The 19517-nt window shown below is 41.1% G+C and overlaps 1 protein-coding gene across 1 annotated transcript in view; it reads left to right on the plus strand.

The window, feature by feature from the left end:
• The first annotated feature begins 8299 nt into the window (after positions 1-8299).
• Positions 8300-19517, plus strand: part of hapln1 (hyaluronan and proteoglycan link protein 1) — a 78077-nt gene continuing 66859 nt past the window's right edge. The window contains exon 1 of the mRNA XM_002933930.5: positions 8300-8754. The gene's annotated coding sequence lies outside the window, so the exon portion shown is untranslated. The remainder of the gene's footprint in view (positions 8755-19517) is intronic.

The following is a 19517-nucleotide window of genomic DNA, read 5'->3' on the forward strand; positions in this document are numbered from 1 at the left end:
TTTCATCAGCAGGAAAATGCCTGAACCCAGTAGTCACATTTGGAATCACATATATTCCTATGTAATGTACTCTGCCCTGCTGGCTAGTGGAACTAGAGTTATGCGACCGACTAGGGCATAGCTGCCAGGGGGCACAAAAAACCCGAAAGTACCTTATAACAGACTCCAACTTGCCTTGGACTGAGAAGCCCTACTACAATTTATATAGGATATTATCCATGGGGGCAGCCATTCAAGCTGAAACTGAGATACAGGGCAAATAACAAGCTGTATAGCATACAATGTTTTATTTACTATTTATAAAATGCCAACATATTCTGCAGCAATAAATGTACAATAAATGTGTTTATCCATTACACCTACAGGTATGGGATCCATTATCCGGAAGCCTGTTATCCAGAAAGCTCAGAATTAAGGAAAGCTCGTTTCCCATTGACTCCATTTTAATCAAATAATTCAGATTTTTAAAAATGTTCCTTTTTCTCTGTAATAATAAAACAGTGCCTTCAGGGTGCTTGATCCCAACTAAGGTACAATTAATCCTTATTGGATGCAAAACAATCATATTGGGTTTAATTCACGTTAATGAGTCAGAACCAGGAGCTGCTCCTGGTAATTAAGGACAGGTAGCAAATACATGTATAGGATTTATTATCCAGAATGCTTGGGACCTGGGGATTTCTGGATAAAGGATCTCTCTGTATATCGAATCACCATATCTCGTCTGCTAAAACTCATTTAAACATTAAGCAAACCCAATAGGATTGTTTTGCCACCAGTATGGATTCATGCAGCTTAGTTACCATCAAGTACAATATACTATCTTATTATTACAGAGAAAAACAATCTAATCATTTGCTTATAATAATCCCTACAGCAGAGGGCCTATCTATAATTTGAAACTATATGGAAAACAGATTTCTGGATAAGGGATCCCATACCTGTACTGGGAAAGAGAAAGGAACCAGCCCTGTCTTACACTGCTTTTGGTCCCCTTTTATTTTTAGTACCTGGATAGATTCTTCTTTCGTTTGAGTGCTTGTGTGTGAGTTTCTGAAGATGTGACATAAGCTATAAATATATTTATGTACCTCTAAACAGAAAGTGCTATAAATTAAATCTTGAAAGCAGCAGAATGTGGAAACAATAAATTTAGCCGGCACTCCAGAAAGGTGTAACTACTCAGCATTTTTATTTATAGACATTATACCCAATCCAAAGTATGTGTGACTTCTCTTTGCAGCCTTACTTTTACTGATGGAAACCCTATATTTACCTCAGGTCGCTTGCTATTCAGTTGAATAGGAAATGCTGCGGGTCACATTGCAGCCACTGTTAGCACCTGAAAAGCACACAGGCATTCAACTAAAAGGGATATGTGGCCAATAGCAGTGTTTTATCACCACCACAAGTAGCAGTGATCCAGACACATGTGCCATGGGCCATAAAGGGGTGGTTCACCTTTACATTAACTTTTAGTATGTTATAGAATGTCCCAACACCCTTTGCAACTGGTCCTCTTTATATAATATTATTAGTTTTTTTTTTCATTGTTTGCCTGCCTCTGCTACATCTTTCCAGCTTTCAAATGGGGGTCACTGACCCCAGCAGCCAAAAAAGTATAGCTCTGTAAGGGTACAATTTTATTGTTATTGTTACTTTTTAGTCCCTCACCCTATAGTCTCTCATTCAAGACACTGCCTGGTTGTTAAACAAGACCCTAGCAACCAGATAGCTGCTGAAATTCCAAACTGGATAGCTGCTGAACAAAAAGCTAAATAACTAAAAAAATAAGGCACACACATTAAAAAATTAAACCAAATTGCAAATAGAATATCAATGTCTATATGGTACTAAAAGTTAATGTAAAAGTGAACAACCCCTTTATTTCCCTAATTTATTATTCTGCTATAACATATGTACCCTTTTTACTATACACTTGTGCCAATGTAGATAACAGTGTGCATGAGAACATTACAGGTGGTCATTCATTCACCTATTAGTACCCACACCGCAGAAAGATGAGAGAGCAGGGTCAGACTGGGCCGCTGGGACACCGGGAAAATACCGGTGGGCCCCAGAGGCCCAGAGCCGACCCTATTGCTGCTTCCTCTGGCCTCTGATGTCCTCCCCTGATGCATTTCAACACGTTCAGGGGAGGATGTCGGACAGGGGCCCCTGCGGGGGGGGGGGAATCCTAGTCCAAGCCTGCCAGAGTGGAACATGGTGCTCTGGAGCAGGGAAGATGAGAGGCACAAGATTAGGCTATCCATGGGGGAATGCAACATATTTAGTTGGCCACAATAAACTTTGGAAATCTTGGACATCTATAATACCATTCTTGTATTCTTAAAACAAAACAACACAAACTGGGGTTCATGTTCTTCTGTACATTGTTATACTTACTATTGATCGCTGATATATGCAGAAGGCCGCACAGCATGCTGCTGTTTTATCCGTGACTGATTACAGTAATGCAATAGAAGCTGACATTCTTCTAGACACTGATCCATACCTGTAGCCAGTTTGGCTTTTCTCATACAGTTAGTTACTACGCTGCCATTAGTCTGGCCAGGTTTGCAATCATACTTAATTTAATCACAAGTTCTGGATACTGAGGTGTATAGAATGTGCACTTGTACAGCAGATGTATTATTTATACTGAATGCTGCCATCAGGTGTAGGCCCAAGCCTTCCTGTTTGTTTACATATTGATGAGGTGCCCGGCAAGAAGAAGGCTGAGGCATGAGGTATTTATGGTTCTGATAGAGAGGCACTGACAAATACAATGCACGTAAATGGTTTCGTAAGCTACGTGCCACCTATTTAGGCCACTCATTCGGATAAAAATAGAAATATGTAGGAAAAAGAACACAAGGACATTTAGCAGCCGGAAGCATGTTCATTAAACTTTCACGCAACACTGTGCCTTGCCTGGCTGCTATTGGTTTATAAGTGGTGTAATGTGTGCTGAACAGCCCATTTAACAAAGGTGGTTTAATCACTGGAGTGGACTAAGAAATATTTATCTTTAATTATGCATACATTTATCTATCTGGCTATCTCTATATGGCCACAAAACATTATATCTTTCTAGGGATTTGGGTTACTGCAACTATACTTAGTTAAAAACAAACAGTAAAATTTCCTTTTTTTTAACATAGCAAAATTACTGGGCTCATTGAGGCTCATTTAAATTCTTGCAAGCAACAGTTCATTGTGGGATAAAAACATGGCAATTGTGCTTGAAATTGTACTTTGCACACTGCATCTAGGTAAGTGAATGCATCCTTATATGTTCAGAACTAATGTTTAAACAACAGATAAAAGAAAGAATCAAATTGGCGTATATACAGTATATATGGTAACTAATGCACTTCTTTTCCTGGGGTCCCCATTTTGTGATGATCACAAGTAATAGTGCAGCTCTAACTGTAACAAGAAGGAATGACAGAGCTCTGCCCATTCATTGGCTGATGTAACCCACCATGTGTGTACCCTTGGTTTGTGTGTGAGCACAGTGAAACGTATGAGCCAGGGGGCGGCCAATAGTACTAAAAAATTTTTTATTTTTCTATTTAGGATTATCAAGTTTCACATCCTACTAGCAAGGTATATTTTTCTTGAACAGGCTTAATTATATGAAACCAGGGCCGCTTTTGGCCAAATGGGTGCCCTAAGCAGAAATTTACTTTTGTGCCCCCTCCCCCAAATATTAGGGAAGTAAAAATAAAATAATAAAAAAAAACACCTACTATAGGGGCCCCACACACAGTGCCCCCAATTGCCCCCATAGACAATGCCCCCATAGTAAGTGCCCCCAATATCCCCCATAGACAATGCCCCATAGTAAGTGCCCCCAATATCCCCCATAGACAATGCCCCATAGTAAGTGCCCCCAATAGCCCCCATAGATTGATTGAACTATCTGGAACAGTGGGATGCGCTATAAAAACCGGCGGGACAGTGTTGGGGGGTATGTTATAATATATAAAAATGTTTTTTTTTGGAGCAGCTGGGATGGTGCCCCCCTGGCAGTTGGTGCCCTATGCAGACTGAGTACTCTGCTTATAGGGAGCGGCGGCCCTGTATGAAACAGTGGTTTACATATCGGCTATATTATGTGATATAGTTTGCTAGTGATGGACACAGACTTGGCCTTTATTCAAATTCTCAGTATCACTTTAATAAAGTCTGCCATAGCCTGAAACTGCATAAAACACTGTATATTAAGCTGGCAAGTCTGTGCGGGGTTTCTGGTTTTCTTGCTGCCAGCAAGGGGCATTGATTTACATGATTTCAGCCTATTCATATTCATCATTTTAAAATGTACTTTGTGCAGAGAGTATGAGTGGCCTAGCATTATGCAAATGCATCTCTTATATAAATGGAATTGCTTCTCCGTTTGGCTTGCTATCTGCGATAGATGGTGGAAGCGAGGATGCTGGGAAGTAGAGTTCTCCAGCACTCAGATACTAACGCCAACACATGCTATTCATAAAATGCAAAGCAGGCAAATGGTAATGGGTAAATGCTTGGCTAATATAATCAGCTATTTAGGACAGGAGGTAGTAAAGACAGTGGGGATCTTTTATGGACGAATTCCTGGTGGATGTCAGTATTTTTCTGACAACGCATTTCGCCCAGTTTGGCTTTCTTACGATGAGAGATACCTTTTATCCATTAACCTGCAACTGTGAAAAGAATATGATGGCAGGGGCACAGTTTGACTTGATCTATAGACAAGTCATACAATATATATATACAAATGATGTCACATTGGGTGTATGATTTTTAGAATAAAAAATACTACACTAGATATTATTTTTCTCCTTAGATTAAAGGGGTTATCCACTTTTAGTATGTTATAGAATTCCCTATTCCTAGACACTTTGTAATTGTTTTTCATTATCTATTTTCTTTATAGTTTTTGGATTATTTGCCTTCCCTTTTCTGCCTCTTTCCAGCTTTCAAATTGGGGGTCACTGTTACTTTTTAAATACTTATCCTTCTATTCAGTCCCTCTCCCATTCATGATCCCTGGTTTCTAGGGTAACTAAGACCATAGCAACCAGGCCATTTTTTACACAGCATAATAAATAGTAGGGATGCTCCGAATCCAGGATATGGTTCGGGATTCAACCAAAATTCAGTCTTTTTCAGGAGCATTTGGATTCAGTTAAATCCACGCTCCTGGCCAAACCAAGTCTGAATCATTAAAATCATGTGTCGTTTTATCACATAAACATGGAAGTTGAACATTTTTAGCTGCTCTTTTGGGTTCGCTCTTCGGGGTTCGCACTTTAAACTACATGAATTTAAAAACTATTACCACAATAAATTTTGTTTTAATAAGTTTGCATTCAATTAACTATCGCTGTTACACTAAATTCTTGGAAATGTCTGCATTGTGGGTAAAAACCATCGCAATTGTCTCCCATAAATTGGACTTTGCAACTAATCTCCCCACAATGCCATCCCACCGGCTAGAATGTAAATTACCAGTGGGATAGCACCCGCGGCGCCATGATTTGCTGAAGTCGCTGAAGTTTCCTCTCAAGGCAACTTCGGCAAATCTCAGCGCCTTCCCACCGGCGATTTACATTCTAGCCGATGAGATGGCATTGCTGGGAGATAAGTCACCCGCGACAACAGAGATTAGTCGCAGCGCGACTAATCTCCCCGTGTGTCACGGCCCTTACTGTTGCCTGAGTTCCAGTTACACAGTACTTATTTATATACACTTATACAGTGCTTATTTATATACACTTCTAGGTAGGAGAGTGGCTGAGGAGGGGGGATTTCTGTACTAGGAAGCAGATCCTGTAGTCCAGGTCTCCTTCCTCCATAGTTACACCACTGTCTAGGGCTCATTTATGATTGCAGGCACAAGTGCGGTGGCGCTAAAGTGGACACATTCATTGCCCCTTTTGATGCTACTTATTAAAGGGACTTTACAAACACCATTGCAACTGCCCAGTCCTGCTGATTAGTGATGAGCGAATGTGTCCCGTTTCGCTTTGCCAAAAAAATTGCGAATCTGTCCCGTTTCGCTTCGCGAAAAATTTGCGAATCTTTCAAAAGATTCGCAAAATGACGGAAATTCGTGAAACAGCGAAAGTGTTGCATGTCACGCGGCTATTATTTTGACACCCACGGCAATTTTTTTCATCCGTTTCGCGAAACAATCCACCAATGGCGAATCCATGCCTGGCGAAACATTTCGCCCATCACTACTGCTGATGAATGGTGTGCAGCTGTGCCTAATGACCAGAGGAACCCTCGCGCTATCGCCATCTTGAACATAGCAGTAATTCCAGCGTTCCCACTGCACTCTGCATTAATAGTTGCACCTTAATTATCAACCAAAAATAACACAATTCTTACTTTGCGGGTTAATAGCAAACACTAATTATGGGGAAAATGCTGCATTAGTGGTAAAAATAATGGTAGATTGTGTCCAAAACTGCAGTTTTCACACTGTACTTGAGGTCATAAATGATCCCTTCTGTCTTACAGACGTACAAGCAGACTCACACAGGCACATTTATTCATACACACACACATACACACACAAGCAGTCTCTCACATGTACACACACAGTTCCCATGCTATAACTTACCCCCTCCCTTCCCCTGGCTCCATGAATGATGTGTCCTGCCTGAGAAGAAACAGTAACAAGAAGCAGGCTGCTGCCGCCCGGCTGGCCGGGAAGCCTCTGCTCTTACTGATAGGATTAAAGGCATTTCAATAGTCATTTAAAAACTAAAGCAGCAATGTCAGGAGCTGGGGGGGTCTTCCCCTTGCCTTTGAGTCTGGAGGGGACAGGGGTCCCTCTATGCCCCCCCAACAGTCTGCTGCCATTAAAATATGGTCACTGAAAGTTATTATAGTTACTATAATTAAAATAAAAAGAAGGAAGCCAGAAAAAGGGGTCTGTATTCACATGAGCCCTATGGTCTGGTAAATGATTTGAATTATGAAACTTCAGGTAGGTTAAAGCAAACAGAGGCAATGTCCATGCACAAATCACTTTGGTGCCTCTCAGTGTTTCTTCTTCAAAGGACAGATGATTGTGTTACACTAAAGTGCCACCTAGTGCCCATAGCCAATAGCACAACCGGTGGGAAGAGCAATTTGTCAGCTTAATGCCTGGTGCTGGGCAGCAGGGTAGAAAGGGATCCACGCAGGTTATTTGGGGTATGACTTAAGGGTACCCTCACTATATATGAGAAATACTTTTTAAAGGAAAGGTAATTTTAATGTTGGTGATTATAGGCCACGTGACTTCCCAGATGCCCCTCATTTTCCGTGACACAAATGATAATGTATGATCTGAAATGAGGCTTCAGTGTTTTCAGGTGGAGATCTATTCAGGTGAAATGCACAGTAAAGAGTGAAGAGAAGCTGTAACTAGAGCCAATGTGTTTAACAGATAATGCACTGCCTATTGAATGGACACATAACAGTCTTTAAAAAGCCTGAACTTTAACCCCTGCCTGATCTTCCTGTCTCAGCTGCTACTGCGCCCACAAGCCATGGAGGACCCTATATATAGACCCATGTTTATGGCCAGTGAGTGAGATGCCCGAACAGTGCCAGCCTATGTCTGATGAGTTTAAGGCACTGTCATTAATGTGCAGCCTTGGTTCTGGCTGGGAATAATCCTTTATTATTTATATGTTTCCTGTTATTTTTAAAGCACTAAATACATTTCCACAGTGCTTTACGGAGATTATTCATCATTTACATCAGTCCCTGCCGCAGAGGAGCTTACAGTCTACGGTCCCTATCCATAGATAAGAATCCTACAGAAAGTGCCCTTTCCCTGGCTAACACTAGTGCCAGTGTTGTGAGCAAGTCTCCTAGGCACAACTGCCACCCTTTGTTGCCATGTCTCCATCCTCTGCTGCACTTTGCTTCTTAAGGGAGCAGCCCTTTGAGGTGTAGCAGCCTCACTTCATCAAAAGTAGCTCTGTTATTGGAACATGAAGCCATTTCCTATCCAAGGAAAGTGTTTTCCCTCAGTGCAGCCATCAATGGCTCCAATATACTCAGCTGCTGTATAATACCTTCTTGTTCAGTGAGGTCGGTGGCTGCTGCGGGAGCTGTCCTCAGCCATCCCCAGCCTCTCCTGGCTTACACTGCTCCTGCCTTACAACTTCCCATCTGCTTCTAATTTCAGCCCATGGTGTATATGTAGTGCCAGCCCCACCCACTACAAGCCCTCTACCCCCCCCTATATATGGGTTCAGGTTAAACAGGGCACTTACACTGTACTTCTTTATTTAAAGAAAAATGGAATAGTAAAGCAGCACTTGTTGCATGCCCTCCATTGGCACTGACAGAGGATACACTGAAGGCTCCTATATCAGCAGGCTCCAGTTCCAGCATCTCCCTCTTGGGGCTGTCCTGTGCACAGAAGAGATGCAGCTTAGGTGATGTGAGACGTCCCAGATGAAGAGAGAGGATAGAAGTGCATAAAGGAGCACTGTGAGGGCTGCAGGGGGTGGTGGGGTGGGTGTGTTTGCAGGACGCTGTCCTCAGCACCTCTCACTGAGTGGGCGCTTGGAGAGAGCTGTGCTTGCACTCACTGGAGGCAGGGCACTCATTATCCCAGCTCGGAGGCGTACTTTGCTTATGACGTGTTACTTTCCCTTTCTGCTGGATGAGAAGTGGCTCCTGTTGCCCAGGGACCTGTGCCATCCAGAGAGTCACAAGGCAACAACTGGGACATAGACTCAAGTTCACAAGGTGAGACTCTCTGCTTCTTGGGTGGAAGCACAGCGGCTGCTAAAACTCAGGACTAACTTTTATTCTCTTTTTTAACCTTCTGTACCTGTATACCAGGGTATCACTTATTTAGTGACACACACTTTGCCTCTGACAGCCTGGCAGGGATAAAGTTAATTGAGCTCTTGCCAATTAAATTCCAATCTACTTGGGAGGGGAACAAATGTAAATGACAGCTGCCAATTAAACTCCAGGCTAGCAGGCATAGGGTTAAACAAGGACTTGTCAACTTAAACTGCAGTGGGGCAAATACTTGCATGGCATCCTGGCCCCCAGGAAAAATTATTATTTTTTTTTAATTATAAAGCCATAGTAACTTATAGGATGCCAACTGACATTCTGCTCATGGCAAAACATCACTTTATATCTCTAATTCCCACCCTGCAGCCCCCTAGCTGTTGAACTGCAATTCTCAACACGCTGGTTGCTTATCCTAATGCAGCTCTGTTTGCAAGTGGGCAGGGAAGCATTTACACCCTGGGGGCTCCACACTTGTACAGATCTGATGGCTGCTTTATCACTAACTGCCTGGGCATGACAGATAGAGAATATCAGGTGCCTAGCAAGTGCAGAAGATGTTTTATATGGAGATGATTGTTGTTGTGTTTATGCAGCTGTTTGGGTTGGATTGGGGGCCATTCTGTTGTACTGATTAGAAGATTGCATCTTCATTCTCTAAGCCAAACCATTACTGTTTCTGGGAGTTCAAGAATAGCTGGAGGGTCTCCGTTTGTACATCCCTGAAGTGTGTACTGAAAGCCACCAACATTTATTTCACTATATTTATTTGTATATTGTATTTGTATTTCGATTATGGTGGGCCCCACAATTGGTGGTGGGCCCCAAGGCAAATGCTCAGAAATGGCTGATACATTCAGAGTTACATTTATTTACAGGGTCACTACAGAGTCAGCAGTGCCAGTGTCAGGTTTGCATCCCAGTGAAAGAGCTCATATGATAGGTCAGTGGGTGCCACCTGCAATGTCATTAGCTAAATAAGTCTTCTTTGTGCTAACTCATTTCTGTATAGCAGGCATATCCTCCTTGGGATTCTCCAGCTCTTGCTGAACCACAATTCTCAACATGCCCTGGCAGTCTTTAGCTGGGAACTCTAGTTAAACACTAGCTAAAGGTTGATGGTTTGGCATCCCTTTAATATGTTAATATGGGGTAACTGTAAGCATGACACTTCATCTTTTTGTTTTTATTTATGAAAATTTGCACAGTTTAATGTAAATTCCCCCTTAAATGCATCTAAATGAACTTGACTCTCAGTTGAAGAAGAGACAGTGTAATGGAGGCAGTACTGAAGGTCAAACCATGCCCAGTAGTCTTTCCTCCTTCAGTATACTAAAGAAAGTATCTGGGGGCTAATTTACTTACATCTGTGCTAAATACTTGTTGGTTCTACTACTGTAGTAGACAGGTCAAAACTTCCTTATTGGTTGCTGTTGGTAGCTGCACTATAGGAGAACTCAATCCATAGGGTGCTGCTCACTTACTGATATAGGTGCTTGACAGCACCAGTGCAGATTCCCCTAGCAACCAATCAAATCTCTGCCTTTGTTCTTCCAACTTGTAATTGTTTTGTCAAAACTGTTTATTGGATGCTGTTGGTAAATGCACTGGCACAATTTAGCACCTATGTTGGCAAAGAGCAAGAGCATTAACAGCATAGGGCTCATTTAAAAAGCACTTGTGTCTGGGGTCTGGTTGCACTGTGTACCTAGCGCCAGATTGGGAAGCCCATGTACCTCCACCGCCCAATGTATTTATGGGGCAAACAAAGGTCTCTGCACCCCTTTTTAAAACACTGAGACCAGTGCAATTCTTCAAAGAGCAGGGCGGTGCACAAAGTACAAATACATTGCACTTAGTAAAACGCCCCACGAATCGGTAACATTTTATGTGCTGCAATCTTAAAAAACAAGAAACAGCAAATACTGGAGAGTTGTGTTGTGTCCTTTCAAAGAGTTCTTTCAGTGGGATCCATCACCCTTTAAGGCCAAACAGCACAAGGCTGCCTTTAAAAGAAAACTTGTATTAGGTCCCCCGAACAGCTGATCAGGTGGCTACAATTGCCCCCCCCCTTCAGCTGTGATGGATGGAGATCCAATCACGTGGCAGCACTTATAGAACCTGAGGCTTTAAGGTTCAGGATTTACGTGGAGCGATGACGCACAAGCTCCACAGCTCTGAATTCAGCTCTATATCAATGAGCTCTGTGCGAGGAAAAAAGGCACAGTGAGCAAGGGCAGGGTGAATGTTACCTTTGTGCTGCTCCATCACCAGGCTGCATAGTTGCCATGCTCAGATTCTGCCACCCTCCCCTCCAGTCAATCACTTAAGGGGCTCCCCAAGTCTGTATAAAGCAACCTCAGCCAGTAATATATGAATAGATCCCACGTTACAAGGGGAAATATCATAGGAAGCATTTTCTACATTCTATAATGCAAGCCACATTATTATGTGGAGCACAGGGTAAAAATGAATGATTTTTAAGTGTGTTCATGCAAAAACAAGCAATAACACATGTACAGACACACAAACTAGAGACACAGAGTGCAGGGTTCTAGGGAGCCCTCTACTTACCACCTACCAGGGGCCCATGGTGAAATAGGGATATGGACACAGTTTGCCACAGTCAAGCAACCCATAGCAACCAATCAAATGCTTCTACTTATTATTATAACCACTTGGCACATGTGAATTCCTAATTAAGCATTTGTTTGTATGTATATTGTTATTTAGAAAGCACTGCTTATGTGCACAGAGCAGTATATTAAAACAATACATTAATAGTAGAGATAGAACTGTACGATAATAAGTTATTATTGCCTGGGTGCAGTAACTCATAGCAACCAATAAAATGTTTGTTTATAAATAGGGGACCAGTATATGTTACCTGCTGATTGGTCACTGAATTTGGGCAAACTTAGTAGGGGTCACTTACCATACACTGGAGCACGCGCACCCCTTAGTGCTTACTTTTTAAGCACTTGCACCCTGGGGTAAACTGTGCAGAGTTCCTTTGGGTAGATGGGTAATGAGCAGAGTGCTTTTGGTCAGGTGGTAAGGACAGGGCCCCAATGCAGTCTGCGCTCATGACTGACCTTAACTTCCGCTTCTGAATGATGTGCAATATGGTGGTGGGGGGACACTTACTTCCTAACACAGGCAGTACTCAATTCAAGGGGCTTGTGGCCAATTTTTTGCACTTTGCATACTGTGTGGTGCATTGTAAATTACCTTTGGTGTCTTTGACTACATAATCCCAGAAGAAATGACCTTTACATTGAAGATTAAGAGCTAAGTGTTAATCCAAGTAGGTGGGTAATTTACAGATAAATATAAAAAGTTAATTGCTGCAACTGGTTGAGGGATTGGCTTACAAGTGCCAGTGGGGCTAGATATGTATAGGGTTATTTAGTAGATCATAACAATCAGTTAGCATTTATTTGCCCACTTTTCCTCTAGTGCTGCTTGGAGCATGGCGCATTGGCAATCATTGTGGGGATAGTAGCCCGGAATTTAAGAAGGCATATAGGGGCTATTTTGTATAAATAAATCTAAAGCAACTGGATTTGAATAATCATTGAAGACGTTTCACTACTCATCCGAGCAGCTTCTACAGTTCAAATCATCAAAATGTAGATATACCATGACCTGGATGAATGACAATCTTCACAGATGCACATAGGGGCTGTTTAGTGTAGGTGGCATTATCTTATAGGGATGGCTCCCTAGACAGCTTATACAGATAGAGGGTTGGCCTAATTGCCAGATTATGTGAAAACTCAGGGACCTGAGCTGCCCTGATTCTCTTTGAATTTAATGCAGTCACCGCTGCCTTTCCAGCTGGATTTTCTAGACAAGCCCCTGACCTGTGAGCATACTGTATACTCATTTTTCATCAGAATGTTTTGCATGTAGCACAGATATAAACCCAGGATTACTATTGCCTTTCACTAAGGGTTAAAAAAGGATGGAGTCTCTAGAAAAACCCATCAGTGCTCAGGCTGCCTGGCATGGAATAGAACAGCACATGTATAAGGAATATGGCAGTCTGATACGGCCATGGGCCTTAAGGCAACTTATTGTCTACATATTTCAGGATGTAGAATGTTGTTTTTATAGTAATATTTGTATTGTTTCCTGTTATACACATAAATGGTTCAGTCATTATATAAAAGAGACCCCTCGACCACAAGGCGGGGCCCCAGACCTGGTATGAAGCTTTGTTCTACTCAGTCGTCACCTTCCCTCCACCCGTTTCTGAAGGTCAGGCCGAGCCCCCTTACACCACTGCACATGAGCATACTGTGTACAACATTACAACAGGGGTTGAGTCCAAATCCAGTTTTTATGAATTATTTTCAGAAAGGGTTTCCCTACATAGGGACATTTCACTGTAAAGGGAAATATAGACATCTTCTAGTGATGAGCGATTTTTTTCGTCAGGCATGGATTCGCAGCGAATTTCTGCATTTCACCATTGGCAAATTATTTCGCAAAACTTCCATGAAAACATCCATGAAAAAAATAGTGCGACAAATGTGTTTTTACGAATTTCCTTGCCGTTTCACGAATTTCCTTGCCGTTTTGCGAATTTTATGGCGAAGCGAAATGGGACAGATTCGCTCATCGCTAACACCTACCCCAAACAGCATGGTGGCCCAGTAGGCCAATGCATTGTCTACAGTATATACAAATCTCTTCTTATTCTCAGTTGGATGGGGATAGTATGAATGCACTGTATATTCTTGCTCTGGGAATAATACACAGTGAGACCAGTACAAATGGGAATCTGCTGAGTGGAAAGTCTGCCTGTACAAGTTCCAATATGATGTCACGAAGGCAAACAGACCTCTGAGTGTATTCTTGGCAAAGGAAGTCTAAAAAAAAGCCCAAATCCATTTTGAAAGTGTATGAGTTTATTGATCCAGTGTGACATAAAACTGCAGTATTTATTTTCTCAGTAACATAAAATTTATAGATAATTCAAAGCATAATACACTGAGGGGAAGAGGGAAAGTGGGTTGTAAAGCAGTGCATGTGTATGGCGCTTTTATGTTTGGCAGAACTTAATTAATATTATATTTGTACCTTATTTTAAGAGCCTAAGAGAAATAGCTGTCATTAAATCTGTTTTCATTTGGTTGTAAAAAAAAAAAAAAAAGGCAAATATGACCACTGCCTTCCCAAAATAATCTAACCCTGCTGCACCGAGTTCCCACTCTGAGCACGTCCGCCTTCCAAAGCCATCTCTGTTCTTGGTGAAAAAATACACATAAAAACGGCCAACAAATAGATATTTGTAAGTCCCTCGCAATGATTTTAAAGTATTCCCCCTCTATCTGCCTTTAGCAGTACAGGTATGAGATCCTTTATCTGCAAATCTGTTAGCTGGAAAGCTCCAAATTACAGAAAGCCCATCTCCCATAGACTCCCATTTTAATTAAATAATGCTAAATTTTATAATATTACCTTTTTCTCTGTAAAATAAAACAGAACCTTGTACTTGATCCCAACTAGGATATAATGAATCCTTATTGAAAGCAAAGTAATCCTATTGTGTCTATTTAATGTTTAAATGATTCTATAATCCATACCATACCATAAGTCTGCTATGATAAAATCATTTAAACAGTAATTAAACCCAATAGGATTGTTTTGCCTCCAATAAAGATTAATTATATCTTAGTTGGGATCAAGTACAAAGTACTGTTTTATTATTACAGAGAAAAAGGAAATAATTTTGAAAAATTTGAATTACTTGATTAAAATGGAATCTATGAGAGATGGCCTTTTTGTTATGTGGAGCTTTGCAGATAATGGGTTTCTGGATATGAAGCTCATACCTGTACTACACATTGTAAACAGCTGTATATAAGTTTTCAAGCACAGGCCTTGGCCATTAAGCTCACAATCTAATTGGTAGTGGTTGGCTGACTTGAAGATACAATGGCTGTTGCTCAAGGCTGAGACAGTCAACCTGTAATCACAATAAGTCTTAGCTCTATATAAAGGAGCCAATACACAGGCAGATACTACCCCATTGGTGTAATGCCTGAATGCCTGCCAACAATAATGCAATATCTCTGTTTATCTTTCACTGGGGAGAGAGATACAACTATTAACTCTTTATACCTGATAGTGAAACTCTTTATTTATTCTGTTTAATTATTTGCTGTTGTATTCTCCTGAATAAACACACTGATATCCCTAGATATAATGTGCATTGTCACTGTGCCTCTGAGATGTATGTATCTGAGCTTTCATGCAGCTTCTATATAGTCTTGTGTCAGCTACCAATGAGAAACTAAATTATGTGGTTAATATTCCTATCTGGAGTAAGTGATGCTTGCACTTGACAGGCATTGGGTGTTGCAAGCCAAACAGAACCCCACAGAATATTTACTGCAGATCAGTCATGAGTATGGCTGTTCGGAGTACACTGAGCATGGGCAGTGTCACTGACACTTCTCACATGATCCAAGATGGTGACCGTTTGCACAAATGTAAATGCCTGGATCATTAATGTTATAGAGATTCAGAAACTTTAGTAAGTACGTGTTTAAAATATGACATTTATACTCATATTTGTTATTACGGTTTTGTTCTCCTTTACAAAATGTAGATAGTTTTGCAAATGGCATATTTTATTTTTTTGGCAAAAGGTAGGGCAAAGTTAGACTCACCGCTGCTATATAAAGCTAAGCACAGTGCATACACTATCCAGATGTGGGCAACATTACTCACAGCCTGGGAAACTTCCCAGTGAATAGTTCCACCCAACAGCCCTGCCATCGCACAGAGACCCCGCTTAACCTTTCCCGTTGGGGTTCCCTCTGTTGCAGTTTAGAGCATGCAGGTGCTTTCCTGCTGCTATAGGGAGGGAAGAAACACTCACTAGGAAGAAGCAGACCCCATTGGCATGACTTCATTTCTGTTTGCAAAGCACAGCTGTACAGCTCTATGTAGTGGGTACAACCTTAACCTTTTGCCACAATTATTGCACAAACTAGCATCATTTATTAAACGTACTTGTGTATAGTTAATATAAAAAGCAACATAATATTCAGAAAAAAATATAGTTATTAGTATGCTTATAAGGCATTCAGTGCCCACCAATTATTGTTGGACAATGCCAAAGTAATCTACTCATAGAACTACTATTGCCAGGGGCATTTCTATGTGTGCAGTGCTTTTAGAGTTTCTAAAAGTAACAGTACATTATATTTCAATACATGCTAAACCCTTTCATATTTTATGCTCAGAGGTGTTTCTGCCATTAGGCAAGATGAGACCTTGGTTCCATAGCTTGGAAAACATGGGAGGAAAGGATATCAGATCTGCAGCCAACTGGAAGCAGGACCAAAATTGCCCGTTTGTGCACTTCCCTGCACCTGTGTATAACAGGGTTTTGGATTTGTCGCCCTGCAGCAAGAAGATGTAGTTCAGCAACAGCCAATGAGATGTACAGTTTGTATGGGAAAGTGTGTGCTCTGTATGCCGGTGTTCTACAGGTTTTAAAAAAATCAGCATCTAGCAGAATAATAAAAAGTCATCCGAAATGTTATTTAAAAAATGCCACGTATGTATCACAGGGATCGTCTGTTATTCCTAAGGAATTATCAGACATTCTGACTCCACAGCCCCTTACTGTAAAATACACCCTCACTTCAAAAGGTAACTTGTAATTTGTAGGCAACAAAATGTTCTTTGGGATGAAAAAATGTACTTTAGGCTTCAGTCAGTGGCGTTAAAGGAGGATTGGAGGAAACAGCTGGCTAAACAAATATTAGGTGTAGAGTGGATGCATTGGTATAAATTAATAATGTAGCTCTTTATTTACACTATGAATGGGAGGTTTTGTATGGGCCGGGTGGAATAATCTTGGTTTGTGTGTGCCACCTAGTGGCCACTGCTGTGAAACTGCACGTTTCACCTTCAAACAAACCACATCTGTAATGAATTCAAGTGGAGTCAACCTTATTTTAGCACGGAAAAAAATCGTTATAGGTTCATGTTTAAATGAAGGGCTGGTTGTACTAACTGCTGCATTTAAAAATATTAACATTCCTGTCGCCTTACTTGTTTCTATAAACTGCGGGTTTCTATGACACATTGTGACTAAAATATCCATGGTTTGTTCATTACTGAACAATATCATGTTATTAATAGGTTGGATAAACATGACCTATCTCACTGGCATGTTATTCACGGATAGGTACATCCTAGGCTGTGTACACATGGGCAGTGCCTGAACACCAATGCAATACTTTCCGAAGTCTGTGCTTGGCCAACTGTCATGGATTTTCCCCATTTATACCCATAAGGAAATCTGTTTATAGCCTGATGTATTTCTACCAGCTGGAGGGTAAACAGTAAATAGGCGTGAGCAATATGCTGTCTTAAAAAAAGGGCATTATGTGGCTTTGAGAAGCAGTTGAGAGTATTTGTGTTTAGGAGTAAAGAGTAGAGTAACTGGAAGCTACTGGGCCCTACATCAGAGTCTAGTCAGGACCTGCAAACCTGTGATGCACTTTATATCATCTAGCTTCTGGGTCATATTCCTTTATAGTTTAGTCATAAGGTTTGTGTTCTATAGTCTAAAAAGCAGAGCAAGCATTAGTTAGAAAGATTATGCTCAGGAATATAACACTGAAATGGGAGTAGTCTTTCTGATTGGACTGGCTTTGTTTAGTTAACTGAATAGTATATGGTGATTGAAAGTGCCTTATCTATAATATCTACCATTAGGTTAGGGTGGTTGAACCCAACTCTTGCATTCTGCTAAAATTATGAATTAAAAAAAATGGTGCTATGATTTGTATCTGTTCATAAATGGCAATAAATCCAGGAGGTAGTGACTCCAGAATCTATGTGGGTACAGTTTACTGGTAAAGAACTCAGTGGGGGTCATTTAAAACACTGGGCAAATTTGCACCTGGGCAGTAACCCATGTCAACCAATCAGATGTTTCTTTTCATTGTTTAACTTGTAGCTGGCAATGTAGCCATGTGCAAATTTGCCCAGTGCTAATAAATGAGCCCCAGTATATATGAATAGGCACAGTACAGGGAGAATGCCAGCAGCATTTATATGGATGCAGTTTACACGCAATGAATCCAGCATATGTATAGTGGTGAGCAATTTTTTTTGCCAGGCACGGATTTGCAGCGTATTTCCACATCTTGCCATTGGCAAATTGTTTCGCAATACTACAGCGTCATAAAATTGCAATTGTGCCAAGAAAAAGCAAGGTCATGTCAAAATAGGCGCGTGGTACCTGTGTTTTGCTCTTCACTACATATGTATACTATGTACAATGTACTGGCAACATGTAGGGGCAACATTAAGGGGCAAACTGGCTTTTTGCTTACACTCACTATTTCTGCAAAGCTTGTAGGTTTTTCATGATTTTGCTATTACCAGCGAGATTTCAAAGTTATCTTCCTGTACTACTTTTTGCCTAATTGTGAGACCTGTGCTAATACAGCATCAGGTTATTGCCTACCTGCTGGTGTTTGGCTCGGGCCAAGTCCTGCCATATAATTGCATTCACAACCAGCAGCTCTTCTGCCTTCTACAGATAAACAGTTGGGATACAGCACAGGCGCAGGGTGTAGGCTAAAGGGGCTGATTTAAAAGTTACAACTAATGTACTCGCAGGCTGAAGGGTTAATTACTGTATAGTTTTTTTCCATTTACATGAATGATGTAAACCCAGTGTATTTTGCTGTAAATACATTTGCTTTGATTATTGTGTAACACTTAACATTTCAAACTTTTTTTTTCCAAATGTTTTTAGATCAGGGCCCTACCCCCCCAACAACAACATTGTTACCATAACTAAAATGAATAGTTCTGTTAATGTGTGTATAATATGCATTTATGTAGTTGTGCACACACAGGGGCAAACTCTATGTAAATAATTACTTTAGTAACTTGGCAATGCAGAAATGTGCCTCGCAATATTACCACCAGTCTTTAAAGTGGAATATTGTGTAACTATCAACATGTGTTTTTGAAAAAAAAATCCAGAAGCCTAAATCCTTTCACTGTCTGCACATAACTTTGTATTGAATATCACTGTTCCAAAGCTTCATTGCAGTGGTTCTAAGCCTGGAATATTTGCTTCAAGGTCAGTGCCCCTGTGCCCCTTTCCTATAAATTCCAATAAATATTTGACATCAGGGCTCCCTTGCTGTCTGTTATACCCATAGCCCTAGTTCTCTGTAAGAAGGGTGCTCTGTAACTGACCACAATCTCTAGGAACTTATAGGGAGATTTGACGTCAAACAGTTCACATTCGCACATAAAGCATTGGCTGTGTTCCTCTCCAATATGGTGGAATTTGGGGTAGGGTAGGGTTGGGCATAGCCCCACAAGTAAATCAAGGTACAGGCCCTGTACTTAGACCCCACCATGTTGAGGCATACATGACACAAAGACATGCCAATGGGGAGCCTAAAGCTACTTTTGTGCCATTGGCTGGACTTCACAAGCATATTTCTTTACCTATGTGCAAGGCAGCAAACCATGTATTAAAGCAGTCACATTTACGCTGAGTAAATCCACCTTACAATATTTTTCTTAACTTTTTTTGAGATGTCAGGCAGATATATGGAGGCTAAGCCTCCCCAAGCCTTAATGAAAATCCACCCATGGATGCAGGTGAATCCCAAACGCTGGGTTGGATTTGATGCTTTCCTACG

Source organism: Xenopus tropicalis, chromosome 1, assembly GCF_000004195.4.
Source record: "Xenopus tropicalis strain Nigerian chromosome 1, UCB_Xtro_10.0, whole genome shotgun sequence".
Lineage (NCBI taxonomy): Eukaryota > Metazoa > Chordata > Amphibia > Anura > Pipidae > Xenopus > Xenopus tropicalis.